A 16054-nucleotide genomic window follows, 5' to 3' on the forward strand; every position below is an offset into this window, starting at 1 on the left:
GCCTCCTCTTCTTCTTCTTTTTTAAAGAAAAAAAAACCTTTTCTAATACTTTTTATCAAAACTAAAAATAAACCTTTTGTTTTCAAAACCTTTTGGCCGATGATTAACATATGAGGCCCCTGATGTATGTTTTTATACTAACTTTAGTTTTTGGCCATTGGCCAATGATGACACTTGAGGCCACCTTTTATCAAAATTCTTATGTTTTTGACATCCTCTTTATGTTTCCAAACACTTTCTTTCAACTCCCCTTTTTTAAAAACCTTTTTCAAATACTTTATCTAGAATTACAATAATTTTGGCCAATGATGATACCTGAGGCTTGTTTTTTTAAAATCATTGTTTTGCCCATTGTTGCTACATTTTAGTTTAAAATTATGTTTTTTAAAAAACCCCTTGGGAATGTTTGCCCTTTTAGCCATGATCTAACTTTCTGAACCTTTATTTCTTGGGAAAATTGTAAATTATATGAGGCCAAACCCTTTTTATAATTTTTTTTATTTTTTTATTTTTATTGTAACTATTATCATTACTAACCTGTTTTTTATAATTATTATTATTAGTAATATTTTTTGTTAATTTCTTCTATTATTATTATTATTATTATTATTATTCTTATTCTTATCTTATTTTTGCAGGTACTTCCTTTCGCTAAAGAGGAGCGGTGCAAGAATATGGATTTACCATTGTTAGGGCATAAAGCTTTTGCCTCTTCGAAAATCCCATTGGCATTCCAAGGACCTCCAGCCACACCATATCAGATCAAACCTGGTTTTTCTTTAATTCATTTTTTTTAATTATTGGTTTATTGTTTTACTATTTAAATTTTCACTAAAACCTTAATTTTTTTTTCTCAAACCATAAAATTCATGTTATTTTCATAAACCACTCTAAAATCTTTTTTTTATAAAATTAATTTGTTTTTTTAATTTAAATTAATAATTTAGAATAATATTTATTTTTAGGTTTAAATAATTAATTTTTTTAAATTTAGGTTAATTCAACAATAACATTTTTAGACTTATCCTAATTTAATCAAATTAGGATTTTTATGCTAATTAATTTAAATTTAGATTAAACAATTTAGATTAATTAGGTTCATTTAATCAATTGACTTTCCCTTGCCAGGTTACTTTAGTGCAGTTAGGCTTATTAATTACTGATAGGTATTGTTCATTAACCTAGGCTTAGGTTTTTAGCCTGTAGATTTATTTTACCCACTAGGTTTTTTTAACCTCCAAAGGTTTAAGTTTACCCTTTTAATCAAACATTGAATTTCTTCAAATGCGCATTCTCTTCTCACCTCATATTCTATGATTGTCGTATGTTTGTGCTAATTCCCAGCCTTGCGGTAAATTTTGTTTATTTATTTAATTTTTGCCTTTATTTAAATTTCTGCCTTTATTTAATTTTTTGCATTTAACTTTAATTATCTATTTTTTAGTTTCGCTTTTACTATTTATTTTAAATTCTAGAAAATGTGTATAGGCTTGCAAGGGTTTTTTGTAATAGTTTAGTTTTATTTTTCTGCCTTTCTTTTCTGCCTTTATTTTTCTGCCTTTCTTTTCCGCCTTTATTTTTCTGCCTACAGGTGTTTATTGTAATAGCATAGGACTTTTAATTCTGCCTTTATTTTAAACTACGTGGTTAGTAATCCTAGGGAGTGTAAGATAATTAATCGAATGTAGCTAACATTATTTACAAGATAAATATCTTAATTTAACCACGTGATTGTGCCACACACACACCTTTAGGGTAACCCTCTCTTGTTGCCTTGTTGCCTTGTTGCTTTATTTGTGAAAAATAGTCAAGTCTCTCGATTCCGAGGATACCTAAAGCAAAAGTTTCCTTAACGTTATTGAAATCATCATATGAGATCTAGTCCCTCGATGCTGCCTCAAAAAAACACGATGATTGTCCCAATTGCTAAGGTATCCTCGCATGATGCCTAAAAAGATAAAATGACTATTATATCCTTCCCTTAGACTACCTGCCATCTTTATGGCATGGGACAGTCTTGTGGCGAACGATTATTCTCAATGACCCTTAAACATCCAATAAAAGGACTTCCTACCCTCCTATGGTATGGATAGCCCTGAAAAGCTAAAAGAACATTTTTATAATTTAAGGGTAGTTGCTATTAATTGCTTGCTCTTTTTCAATTCAAATGCAAAAATTCAAAATCTTTTTCTACTTACTTTCAAAGAATCTTTTCAAAAGGCTACGCTTATTTACAAGCTAAAGTCCTTATCCAAAAATCTTTTCTATTCACACACTACTTTTCAAACAATTCAAACATTTTGAAAACAAAGTGAGCTAAGCAATTAAGAGCCCATGGATAACCATGGATGCAAAGGGTGCCTTACACCTTCCCTTTGTATAACTTACCCCCCGAACTCAAAATCTTTTAAAGGTCTTTTTCTATTCTTTTAGCCTTTCATATTGGATAAAATAAAAGTCGGTGGCGACTATTGCTTACCGCGACATTTCAAAAAAGTCAGTTCACCGTATTACAGAACTAGCGACTCTGCTGGGGATGCTTTCGAATTAAAGGAGGGGTTACCTTAAAGTTTAGGATTCACCTTAAATGTTTTCTATTGTTTGCTTTGCTTGCTTTATTTTTCAGGGCTGTTTTGGGAATTAAATGAAGGACGAATCCTACACCCAGATTCAAGTACACTTAAGATAGGAGCGACATAGTCATGGAGACCTCCCTTGTGCATTCTTGGGATTGGTCAATATGAAGTTTGCGCTTGAGTTAGGCCTCCGCTGGTTATTGTGTACCTCTTGTGCATGAGAGAGGTTTACGCATGTATCTTTGGGTGCGTCGGAGCTCAAGGACCTTTAGTCACCTTTAACCCATCTTAACTTTTAGGAACGTAGTGGGAGGGCTATTCTTGGTGCATGCCAAGTTATGGTCGCGACCCGATACTACAGCTCAGATAGGTTTCTTCCTAAAGTATCATTGCGTGGTATGCATGTACCATGTTCGAGGGTGCTTTAGAAGGGGCTGACAATTATGGGTCACTGGTAGAACCCGTTGCTGAAATCTCTTTATCCATAGAAGTACCTTTGGGAAGGGTAGTTACCTGGTCATACTTCATGCAAGCCTTTAAACTTAGGACTCTTGTGTGACTTGTTTGTTATCTAACCCTTTGATTTCCTTGCAGGTTTTGCTTGTAGGATATTTCGTCCTTATTACCTTATGCTTTACTTAATGCATTACATGTGCATGATATCATGACATCATAACATCATAACATCACATGTTAACTAACCCTTTCAAGGATCTTAAGAATTTAGGGCGCACAATTTCAGGTGCTCTTATCAAGGACTAAATTCCTATCAAGGGGCAAGAGGATTTATTTTCCTCTGGCCACATACCTTCCAATTCAGAGACACAGTACCTATCAAGGGGCAAGATAATTTATTTTCCTCTAGCCATATACCTTCAAATTCAGAGGTATCCTGAATTAGAGGCGATGACCCACTCGATATGGTGAGCTTGATTCTCAAAGAAGGATGTTCAAAGACGAAAGTCAGAATTCTTCAGACAAAGATGCGACCAATTATTTTCTAACGTCGCAAACTAAATTTCCTATAGATCCTTGAAAATACTGCATTTGCATTCATAACATCGCATAATAGGTTTCTCACAACAGGTATCTCATCCTCTCTTGCTGTTTGCTTCAACACAAATGGATTTCGAGCAATCAGTCAAACACCTTCAGGCTCAGAACATCTGATCCCAAACTTTGATTATGAACTCAGCCAAGGGGCAAGAAGAATTGAAGGCACTCCTATTCCTAGGGTACAATTACAATGTGTCGCTACCGCGAAAATTAACAGAGTCGCCACTAACATATTTATCCTGAAAAGGAAGGGAATGCCAGCAAACCACAAAACAAAACAACGGTCTCACGACCAGAGAAAAAGGGTAAGGGAGTTGGTTACGCGAGGGGAAGGTGCTAGCACCCCTCGCGCCCATCGTACTCGATGGTATCCACGCCTGTGTCTAAATCTATGGGTGTGTAATAAATCTACGCTAATCTGGACTAAAATGAAAGCAGGATGTAGGGAAAAGAAAGGATTGTGCTCGCACGGGCCCTACCCCGCTGCCTACATATCTGTTTTGCAGAATCAGAGCTACCGTAGCTCGGCTAACTAGTTTCTGTTTGTTTTGTGTTTTTTAAGTGAACGAGTTACATTCACACTCCGCTGCTCGACCTTTGGAGACTTATGCTTGGGAATGGAGCGGAAATAACAAGCTCTTAAGAAAAGAAAATCAAAGAGTGTGGTTTGTGTTTTAAAGAATGCATGAGGGAAACCTAAGCTAAGGGGGAAAGCTTGCTACCTAATGTTATCATACAAAGGGTACAAGTCTAAACAAAAATAGCAACCTATGGGGAAAAGGAAAACACACAAGAATATCACACAAACGAGCTCCGCTCATGAAGCAAACAAAACCAACGGTACTAACCGAATGGTAGAAAGGCGGTCCCGCCATAGCCAAGGGGAGCAGCTCAACCCAAGTCAACCAAGCATTAGACCTCGCGAAAATGATCGGGCCATAGACAAGAGGAGCGGATCCCTCTCAGCAACCAAGCCGTCAGAGATCGTAAAGGAAAACGGTGCGTGCGTACACCGAGCATCAACGTCGAGCGATGCGAGCTATAGGAAAGGCGGGGGTCCGGCTACATGAACCCTTTTCCTGACATACTCGATAACAAGATCTTGTGCAGGTTCGGAAGCGAGCAACGCGTAGCGTGCGCATACCGAACGGACTCGATGAGACTAGGCGGGGGTTGATTGCTAACCCTTTCCGCGTGCCTTCCATGAGGACTTAACGGAGTGCTATATAAGACTTATTACACCATGACTCCCTGCCGCAAAGCACAAATATAAACACACCAACAAAAACAGAGCCTCTTTCGAGGGTTTGGCCAGATGCATGTCTAAGTCCTACTTCTCACGTTAAAGGATGATGTGGAAAGCGGTAAAAGGGACAAGGAGACAATACCGAACGGATAACAAATCCGTAATGAGCTAGCAAGTGTAAGCAGAGAAGTCCGGAATACTTCGCGTAAGCCATCATCAAGCAAAGCAAGTTAGAAAGCGTCGTCGTGAAAGCCATCATCAAGCAAAGTTACAAGCGACATGTGGCACGCGTCGAGCATAACCACACGAGTAACCTGCAAGAGAACACAAGCCAGACAATACAGGAATACATCTCAATGAATGAGAGATCAGATGAATCCCGTCAGGAGGAAGTTCGTATCCCATAAATAAAGTGGAACACGACTCAAATCAATTGCACTGGAAGCGAATTCGTGTCCCACAAATAAAGTGGAATACAAAAGTAAGTCGAATCGCAATCGAAGGCTCTCTCGAAGTACCTCGCACATCTCAACAACCAAATCAGTAATAACAAGGAAGCATGCACCGACCATAGAAAATACTAGCAATTAAATTCTAAATGAATTCTAAAAGAAAAGCTAGCAAGATTAAATTGTTTTTTATGGCATTTTTATCTAAGAATAAGAACAAAACTATGTACAAAACAATTAAATCTAACACGGAAAATAGTACATGTTTTTATTATCTTTTTATCTAGTAAAAGTCTAACAAATGTAATTGTTTTTATAGCACTTTAATCAACCAAAAGCTACCGAAACAAACTATTCGATTAATTTCTAAAATCTAACAAAACAATATCAAGATTAAATCCTAAATCTAACAAAGTTTTATTATGATTTTATGTCATTTTATTATGCTAAGAAATTAAGGAAAAAAATTCTAATTCTAATGAAAAAATATGAGAACAGGGGGTTTAATATAGAAAACAGTGGTGCAATGTCGAGCAAATCGCAGGCCCAATCATAATAAAGCCCATGGGTGTTTTTATTTCAGATTTTTAGCAAGAAAAAGATGATGATGGGCTAGCAAAGGGGTGTAGACAGTAATCACGTGTGGGAGGCCCAAGGATAGTTTTTGTTATCATTTTCAGCATAAAAAAATGGTGTAATTGGGCTATGGGGGAGGTGGAATAGCAGTTTCGTTTGGCCCATGGGATCTTCAACATCAACTAAATCCAATTTTGATTTCAATCAGCTTTCATGTTAACGCAATCCATTATCAGGTTTTAACTCCATTAACCATGCTTAATGCCAATTAACAACAAATTTAACTATCCAATTATTATCAATCAAGATTAATTAAAAGAAAGGGGTAATTAGGGTTACATGATTGATGATTCACATTTCTGAAGACAGATTCGTCTCCCTCCTCTCTCACTCGAATCGCAGACGGCGGCGCACGGAAACGGCATCGGAGCCTTCGTTCAATACTTCCGATCGAACAAAACAATATCACGTCGCTCATCTCTCTGATCTCATCTCTCTTGTCCTTAGGATGCGACGGCGGTGGAACTATCTCTGGCGAGATCTTTCAAATTCGTCATCATAGTAGGAAGCAAACACCTCCTCCTCCGATCTCATCCTTCACCTCTCAATTCTTTCTTCTTCTCATCTGATTTTCTTCTCTGCGTTCTTGATGATGAAATGTTGTTGTTATTGTTTTGCAGGTTTCACGATTTCTTCTGTGTTGAAGGAAGGTTGTTGCTGCAGATTAAGGCTCAACTGAACTCAGATGCGATGCGAAGTTGTGTTATTATGTGAATGAAGATTCAATGTTGAAGATCGGTGATGATGATGCGCGGCGGCGAGGATTGATGATGATTGAGGCTTCGGTTGGAGATTCGGTGAAGATGCTTGACTATTATGAACCAGTGTTATTCCCTTGAAATTGAGATAGGATCGAAGATTCTTGTGCGGAGAAGAAAGATTAGCAAGCTCTGAGAAAATCCGTTAGAGGTTCTTTCTTCCTCTAGTTTCTGTTCAATTTTTGCTATGATGATAATTGATTTTCTGGAAATCTTTTGTGTGACGAAGAAGATGAAGAAGGTTCAGATTGAAGGCGATAGAAGATGAAGGTTCAGTTGGAGAAGGTTGTTGAATCAAGATTTTGGCGTATGGAATCGGTATTGATACCGAGGTATCCTTGAAGGATGAAGAATCAAGAAACGGTTATGGTGATGATTTTCTGAATTATTGGTTTATGCGTAGAAATTCTGTTAGGTTGTGAATGAAGGTTGAAGAGGAGAAGGATTGAAGATTCAAGAGGTGCTCGAAGCTTGTTACGTTTTTTCCTTTTCTGTTATTGAATTTTATGGTGAATATGGTTGAAGCTTGAAGGCGATGAAGAGAGGATTGGAGATTGTGGAGATGTCCCAGAAGATGAATGAAGGTCTTCGTTTTCTGTTACCTCTCCCCAATTCTGTTATCTCTTTTTTCTTGTATGCTCAAGTTCTCTTGAACCTATTTTTGCTTAATTCCTCAGTCACGCCGATTTGGTTTTTTTTGATATAGGTTCCGTTCCGGTTTTCTCCTGGTTTCGGACTGCTGTTGATTAACTTGTTAGAACCGGTTTGGTTTATCCGCAGGTTGGTTTATTTTGTATTGTGCAGCAAGTTTTGGTTTTGATTATGCAGGTGAAGTTACGATCCGAGAACCGGTTTTTCTTTCTACTTGAAGCAGCTTGGCTTATAATTTGAAGTGGAGGATCGGTTTATTTGTTGTGTTGCAGGTTGTCTTTTTTTGTTTATTATAATTTTTGTATTATGACTTGGGCCAAGTTGGTGCTCTTGTAATGAATAGGAACTTTTGTATATTTTGTAACCCTTTGACACTTGAATTTTGAGTGAGTGAATGTTTGAAATTGAACAAAATTGACTTGAATGATATTTCTTTTGTATTTTTTGAATGAACTTGAAAAATGGTCGTGGACAACTTAAATTCCAATTAATCTTGCATTCCAACAATCCACATGAATCTTCTTTTCAACTTTGACAAGCTTAAATTCCGATTCAATCGATTAATTTGAACATGTATTTGAATTCATGAGATTAAGTAAACACTTAAAGTAATTCTTCCGAATCCATCTTCAATTCTCAATGAAATCCAATTTGCATTCTTAATAGAAACCCCAACTTAAATCATCAAATCACAAGCGACTTGCATTACGAGCGACAAATACATGAACTCATAATCACACCTTAATCACAAAGATCCCGCAAACCATATCTTGAACCATGGCTAACCTTTGCACTGAAATTATCTTTAAAAACAACAAAAACTCTTTAATTTTTCTTGGTCCTTCATAACTTATGACACACATAAAGAGGGCAAATTTTGGGGTGCAACACAATGCGAGATGTGCTTATTATTCGAACAATCCTGATCATGATGTAAAGGATTGTAGACCGTTGAAGCATGTGATTCAAAACTTAATTTATGACAAGATCGTTGATTTCAACTCACCTGAGGAGCCTCATATGGCTGATACCGCAAAGGTTGTAATGGACGTAACCAATATGATGGGGCATTTCTGATCTCTACACCGGCACCACAACAACAACATAAGCCAGATGTACTTAAGAGTCAATTCACCAAGATCAATATGTCGTTGGCTCAAGCGTTACAACATCTGTTGAAGATCATATTGATTACTCTGAGGGATGCTCCTAAGAATTCTAACACCTCCACTCCTGGCTATAAACTCAACGCGAGGTGCGCGTACCATTCCAATGGTCCTGGACATTACATAAACAATTAATGGACATTGAAGAATAAGACTCAAGATCTGATCGATGACAGGGAAATCAAATTCAACCCTCCTGAAAACTCCTGTGATGATCACCGCTCCTATGCCTAGTCATGACAAGACTGATTGACGTCTAGACGGGCGAACTTTTGGATCATTAGATCTACTTTCATGTGCAATTTCTATCCTGTTTGTTTAAACATTGGGCTTATGATAGACATTATCTGTTTTAATAATCATCATCAGTGCATTGCATATGTTTGTATTGAACAAATTATTTCGCTATCTCTCATTTTAAATTATGTCTTTACTTTGCATATGTTTTGTGATATTCTACTCCTGCTAAGCTGTAAGCCTTATGAAGGAGGGTGACGAAAACGATACTGCAACCTCATACAGTATGCTTTTGAACGGACTATGCTGGCGATGTACATGCATTGTTTCAATCCCTAAACAGTGGAGATATAAGGATGTTAATCCCTCGTCAACCCCTTTGAGCCTAAGGAGTAGAAGTTCTCTTTTCTTGTGCAATTTAAAACCCTTAATTATAACCTGGGGCAGGGTAGTTACTCAGTTAAATCAATTATACTAGCCGTTGTTTACACAAATAATGATGGGTTCTCGCAACCATTAAGTCATGCAGTCAATATCCACCAAAAAGAAAAAAGATGTTAAGTCAAAACCTATGAAGGAGACTTAGCAAAAATCAAAACATCCCGCTGACTGTAATCTCAAAATAAACAGTTCAGGCAAAAGTTAGGGATAACAAATTCAAAAAAAGAGGTCACTGCAAATCCTCGACAAAAATAAAAATTACAAGAAATGATGACTGTCTGTCGAAATAAAAGTTCTGGTGCTTTAACCATCATCAAATTTCAATGTTACGACTTCAAACTCGGCTAGAACTTAAAAGAAAGGTTAACCTAGCATAGGATCGAAGAACATCACGAAGATTGGGATGGGTATAAATAAATTTTGAGTCATTATCCTTTGTTTCTTAAACCGTGAACCAAGCCACGTTACAACCCTTGAAAGTCCTAACTGAAGCATGGTTAGTTCGAAAGCGTACTGTCACCAAAAGGGTATCCTGACTCCTTAAGGTTTGCCATAAATGCCGAGTCAATATCATGTTATTACAAATATCACGCTTTTACATCTCCTATTTTAATGTTTTTCAAAAACTCAAGTCAGACATATGCATTGCATCTCATGAATTCATTATTAAACATATCCTGCTACATAATTTCAAATGTTAGCATCAGGAAGAATCTGCACAGGGTACGACTAATGGCTAAAAGTCATCCCGATAGACGAAACTATTTCAGCAGCAACATCTCTTATAACAGACTCAGTTGATTAGAAGTCAATAAATACAAGGGGCACGGCGTGCTTTGTCCAATCAATCTAGGGCAATCAAGTCAAGATTTAAAGAATCTCTCAGGAGCATCGAACAATCAGGGGCATTTTCCCAAGTATATGAGTACTAGGGGCATCACCCATAATATGTATCCCATAAGGTCCCCTCGAGGCAAATCTCTTCAAAATCCCTACTATCTAGGGCAAAGCTATACAAAGCCCGTTTGACACCTCGATCAATACTCATTGGTGTGTCCCAATCAATACAAATCCAGGAATAGAAGTTACTATAATACTGGGGGCAACGTTTAAGACATCCATGCCTTCCCACAAATCCAGTTTCACAGGATCATATCCCCACAGAGTAATCATTAAGAAGATATCTTCAACTGTTCTCGCCCCAACAAAGACTTAGTTCCTCAACGGAGTTTACATCTTCGATACTGCCGGTTCCCCGACACTTTTCTCTTCTCCAAACAGGGTTATTCATCTCTCTTATCCCTAGTCAGGGTACATCAAGATCAATCATTCAAATAGCTATCCCCAGGCAGAAATCATAAATCCCCAGCTGAGCATCTTCAAAACAAGATCAGACATCAATATCACAACGATATGGAGATTTATTTTCTCAATCAAGATAAATCACTAATATACTCCATATACATCACATAACTATTCATACATTGCATACATTACTTCATGATAAACATATGGGTTTCTCATTTATTTTGAGAGACTCGTCATATAATACATGCATCATGACATTGCATATTTCTAACTTTGTTTTCAGGTTCCATCTCGACAAGCATTCCTCCCAGATATAATCAAGCTGAAGATTCATTCTAACAAGTCTTTTTGTATTCCAAAACTTCATCAAATAACTTATAAACTCTAACAAGCAAGCATTCTCTATCAGATATGGTCAAATGTATGACTCGTTCTGGTATTCTCAGTCAGATATGGTCTAATGTATGACTCGTTCTGGTATTCTCAGTCAGATATGGTCTAATGTATGACTCGTTCTGGTATTCTCAGTCAGATATGGTCTAATGTATGACTCGTTCTGGCATTATCCTACAGATATGGTCTAATATACGACTCGTTCTGACGCCTTCCATCAGATATGATCTAATGTATGATTCGTTCTGGTATTCTTCCTCAGATATGGTCTAATGTACGACTCGTTCTGGTATTCTTCCTCAGATATGGTCTAATGTACGACTCGTTCTAACATCCTTCAACAGATATGGTCTAATGTACGACTCGTTCTGATACCCTCCAACATATATGATCTAATATTCTCCTTCAGATATGGTTTAATGCATGACTCGTTCTGACGTCCTCTATCATATATGGTTTAACGTATGACCCGTTATGGTATCATATTTCCAAGATCTAATTCAGTTACTACGAACGGTGTTGACACGATCGACCTTCAAAGATCTAATTCTATCATCACGAACGGTGTAGACACGATCATCTTTCCAAGATCTAATTAAGTTACTACGAACGGTGCTGACACGATCAACCTACAAGGATCTAATTCTATCATCACGAACAGTGTAGACACGATCATCTTCCCAAGATCTAATTCAGTTACGACGAACAGTGCTGACACGAACAACATTCAAAGATCTAATTCTATCATCACGAACGGTGTAGACACGATCATCCTTCAAAGATCTAATTCAGTTACTAAGAACGGTGCTAACACGATCAATATTCCAAGATCTAATTCTATTACTACGAACGGTGTAGACACGATAATCTTTCCAAGATCTAATTCAGTTACTACGAACGGTGCTGACACGATCAATCTCCAACAAATAATTCTCAATACATCGAGCTCAGATACAACCTGACGTGCGGCTCATTCTAGTACTTCTCGATACAAAGGATCCAGTCTAACGTACGACTCATCCTAGGATACTTCTTGACGTATGGTGTATTCTGACAATTATCAATACAGGGAACCCGGTCTAACGTACGATCTATCCTACAGCCTAACGTACGGCTTTTCTGGACATTTATCAATGCAATTGGATCCGGTCCAACATACGACCCATCCTTCAGCCTAACGTACGGCTCTTCAGACATCTATCGATACAATTAGACCCGGTCTAACGTACGACTCGTCCTTCAGCCTAATATACGGCTTATCCAGACATCTATCGATGCAATTGGACCTAGTCTAACGTAGGACTCGTCCTAAAGTACGGCCTAACGTACGACTTACTTTGACATTCATCAATACAGTGGATTCAGTCTAACGTACGACTCATCCAAAGTATATCCTTTCAGATACAGTATAACGTACGACTCATTCTGACTTTCAACCTATCAAGTCAGGTGGCATCTTTAAGCCCACTTCATACTCCCAACATCCAGATGGCATCCTTTAAGCCCATCTCAATCAATTCACTTATATAATCCCGACGCTCAGGGCAATCGAGCCAACAATTTAATTCTGACACCACAGATACAGTCTAACGTACGACTCATTCTAACACACGTCAATACTTCAACTGATGTCATCTTTAAGCCCATCTCCAAAGAAGGTCCCTACATCAGCAAGGGCAAATTTCTTGGAATTCTAGTGTTCAATCCTCTTCTACCTTCAAATTCTGACAGGCACACAAGCCAATCTACATCCTCAGGTTTAAGAAGATTGAACACGGACAACTGTCATACCCCAAAATTTGCCCTCATATATTTGCAAATGTTATTTTATTTCGAATAATTGACATAGCACAGTTGGTAAGGATTTGAGGTTAAAAGGTACAAGAGCGAGAGGTCTCGGGCTCGAATCCCACTTCTAACATTTTCCCTTTTACTTGCTTTTTAATTTTAGTTCTAACTTTATTTCCATTTATTCAAAAATCACAAAAATTGCATTTTTTTATCATTTTAATTTTAATTTTTGAACTAATTAAATAGGCATTTTTTAAAGTAGTCAATTTTTACTTTTAAGTATTTTTTAGTCAAAAATTAACAAAAATCATAAAATATTAAAAAAATTCAAAAATAGTATTTTTTCATCATTTAATTATTATTTTCGTATTTGTTTATTAGGCATTTTTAAAATATTATTTTTTATTAAAATCTTTATTTTCTATAATTTTAGTCCAAAAATCATAAAAAAAAAAGATTTGCAAAGATTTTGTTCATATTTTTTAATATTGCATAATTGTATAGTTTAGGAAAGAATCAACATAATTAGTTAAATATTTCAGAAATCAAAAACAAATTATATTTGATTTAGATTTATGATTTATTAATTAATTAATTGATTCTTTTAATATTTTTACTAACCTAATTTTTATGTATAAATAGCACTAGGTTCTACACTTTTAAGAGAACAAAATTAACAATTACCAATTTCTCAATTCACTCTCTCCCAACTAAACCCTTATTTTTTTTAACACCTTCAACCCCATTCTTCATTCCTAATTCCTACATACAAAACAATTTACAGAGTTTTTTCAATATCTTTTGTTCTTCTTTTGCTTGGTTCTTGGCCAATGATTTCCTATGAGGCCTCCTCTTCTTCTTCTTTTTTAAAGAAAAAAACCTTTTCTAATACTTTTTATCAAAACTAAAAATAAACCTTTTGTTTTCAAAACCTTTTGGCCGATGATTAACATATGAGGCCCCTGATGTATGTTTTTATACTAACTTTAGTTTTTGGCCATTGGCCAATGATGACACTTGAGGCCACCTTTTATCAAAATTCTTATGTTTTTGACATCCTCTTTATTTTTCGAAACACTTTCTTTCAACTCCCCTTTTTTAAAAACCTTTTTCAGATACTTTATCTAGAATTACAATATTTTTGGCCAATGATGATACCTGAGGCTTGTTTTTTTAAAATCATTGTTTTGCCCATTGTTGCTACATTCTAGTTTAAAATTATGTTTTTACGATCATAATATTTTTTTTAAAAAACCCTTGGGAATGTTTGCCCTTTTAACCATGATCTAACTTTCTGAACCTTTATTTCTTGGGAAAATTGTAAATTATATGAGGCCAAACCCTTTTTATAATATTTTTTATTTTTTTATTTTTATTGTAACTATTATCATTACTAACCTTTTTTTTTATAATTATTATTATTAGTAATATTTTTTGTTAATTGCTTCTATTATTATTATTATTATTATTATTATTATTATTATTATTATTCTATTATTGTTATTATTACTATTATACTATTATTATTCTTATTCTTATTCTTATCTTATTTTTGCAGGTACTTCCTTTTGCTAAAGAGGAGCGGTGCAAGAATATGGATTTACCATTGTTAGGGCATAAAGCTTTTGCCTCTTCGAAAATTCCATTGGCATTCCAAGGACCTCCAGCCACACCATATCAGACCAAATCCTGGTTTTTCTTTAATTCATTTTTTTTAATTGTTGGTTTATTGTTTTATTATTTAAATTTTCACTAAAACCTTAATCTTTTTTTCTCAAACCATAAAATTCATGTTATTTTCATAAACCACTGTAAAATATTTTTTTTTATAAAATTAATTTGTTTTTTTAATTTAAATTAATAATTTAGAGTAATATTTATATTTAGGTTTAAATAATTAATTTTTTTAAATTTAGGTTAATTCAACAATAACATTTTTAGACTTAGGTTAATTTAATCAAATTAGGATTTTTATGTTAATTAATTTAAATTTAGATTAAACAATTTAGATTAATTAGGTTCATTTAATCAAGTGACTTTCCCTTGCCATGTTACTTTAGTGCAGTTAGGCTTAGTAATTACTGGTAGGTATTGTTCATTAACCTAGGCTTAGGTTTTTAGCCTATAGATTTATTTTACCACTAGGTTTTTTTAACCTCCAAAGGTTTAGGTTTACCCTTTTAATCAAACATTAAATTTCTTCAAACGCGCATTCTCTTCTCACCTCATATTCTATGATTGTCGTATGTTTGTGCTAATTCCCAGCTTTGGGGTAAAACTTGTTTATTTATTTAATTTTTGCCTTTATTTAAATTTCTGTCTTTATTTAATTTTTTGCATTTAACTTTAATTATCTATTTTTGAGTTTCACTTTTACTATTTATTTTAAGTTCTAGAAAATGTGTATAGGCTTGCAAGGGTTTTTTGTAATAGCTTAGTTTTATTTTTCTGCCTTTCTTTTTCTGCCTACAGGTGTTTATTATAATAGCGTAGGACTTTTAACTCTGCCTTTATTTTAAACTGCGTGGTTAGTAATCCTAGGGAGTGCAAGATAATTAATCGAATGTAGCTAACATTATTTACAAGATAAATATCCGAATTTAACCACGTGATTGTGCCACACACACACCTTTAGGGTAACCCTCTCTTGTTGCCTTGTTGCCTTGTTGCTTTATTTGTGAAAAATAGTCAAGTCCCTCGATTCCGAGGATACCTAAAGCAAAAGTTGCCTTAAAGTTATTGAAATCATCATATGAGATTCTAGTCCCTCGATGCTGCCTCGAAAAAACACGATGATTGTCCCAATTGCTAAGGTATCCTCGCATGATGCCTAAAAAGATAAAATGACTATGATATCCTTCCCATAGACTACCTGCCCTCTTTATGGCATGGGATAGTCTTGTGGCGAACGATTATTCTCAATGACCCTTAAACATCAATTAAAAGGACTTCCTACCCTCCTATGGTATGGATAGCCCTGAAAAGCTAAAAGAACATTTTTATAATTTAAGGGTAGTTGCTATTAATTGCTTGCTCTTTTTCAATTCAAATTCAAAAATTCAAAATCTTTTTCTACTTATTTTCAAAGAATCTTTTCAAAAGGCTACGCTTATTTACAAGCTAAAGTCCTTATCCAAAAATCTTTTCTATTCACACACTACTTTTCAAACAATTCAAACATTTTGAAAACAAAGTGAGCTAAGCAATTAAGAGCCCATGGATAACCATGGATGCAAAAGGGTGCCTTACACCTTCCCTTTGTATAACTTACCCCCCGAACTCAATATCTTTTAAAGGTCTTTTTCTGTTCTTTTAGCCTTTCTTATTGGATAAAATAAAAGTCGGT

Source organism: Vicia villosa, unplaced genomic scaffold, assembly GCF_029867415.1.
Source record: "Vicia villosa cultivar HV-30 ecotype Madison, WI unplaced genomic scaffold, Vvil1.0 ctg.000874F_1_1, whole genome shotgun sequence".
Classification (NCBI taxonomy): Eukaryota; Viridiplantae; Streptophyta; class Magnoliopsida; order Fabales; family Fabaceae; genus Vicia; species Vicia villosa.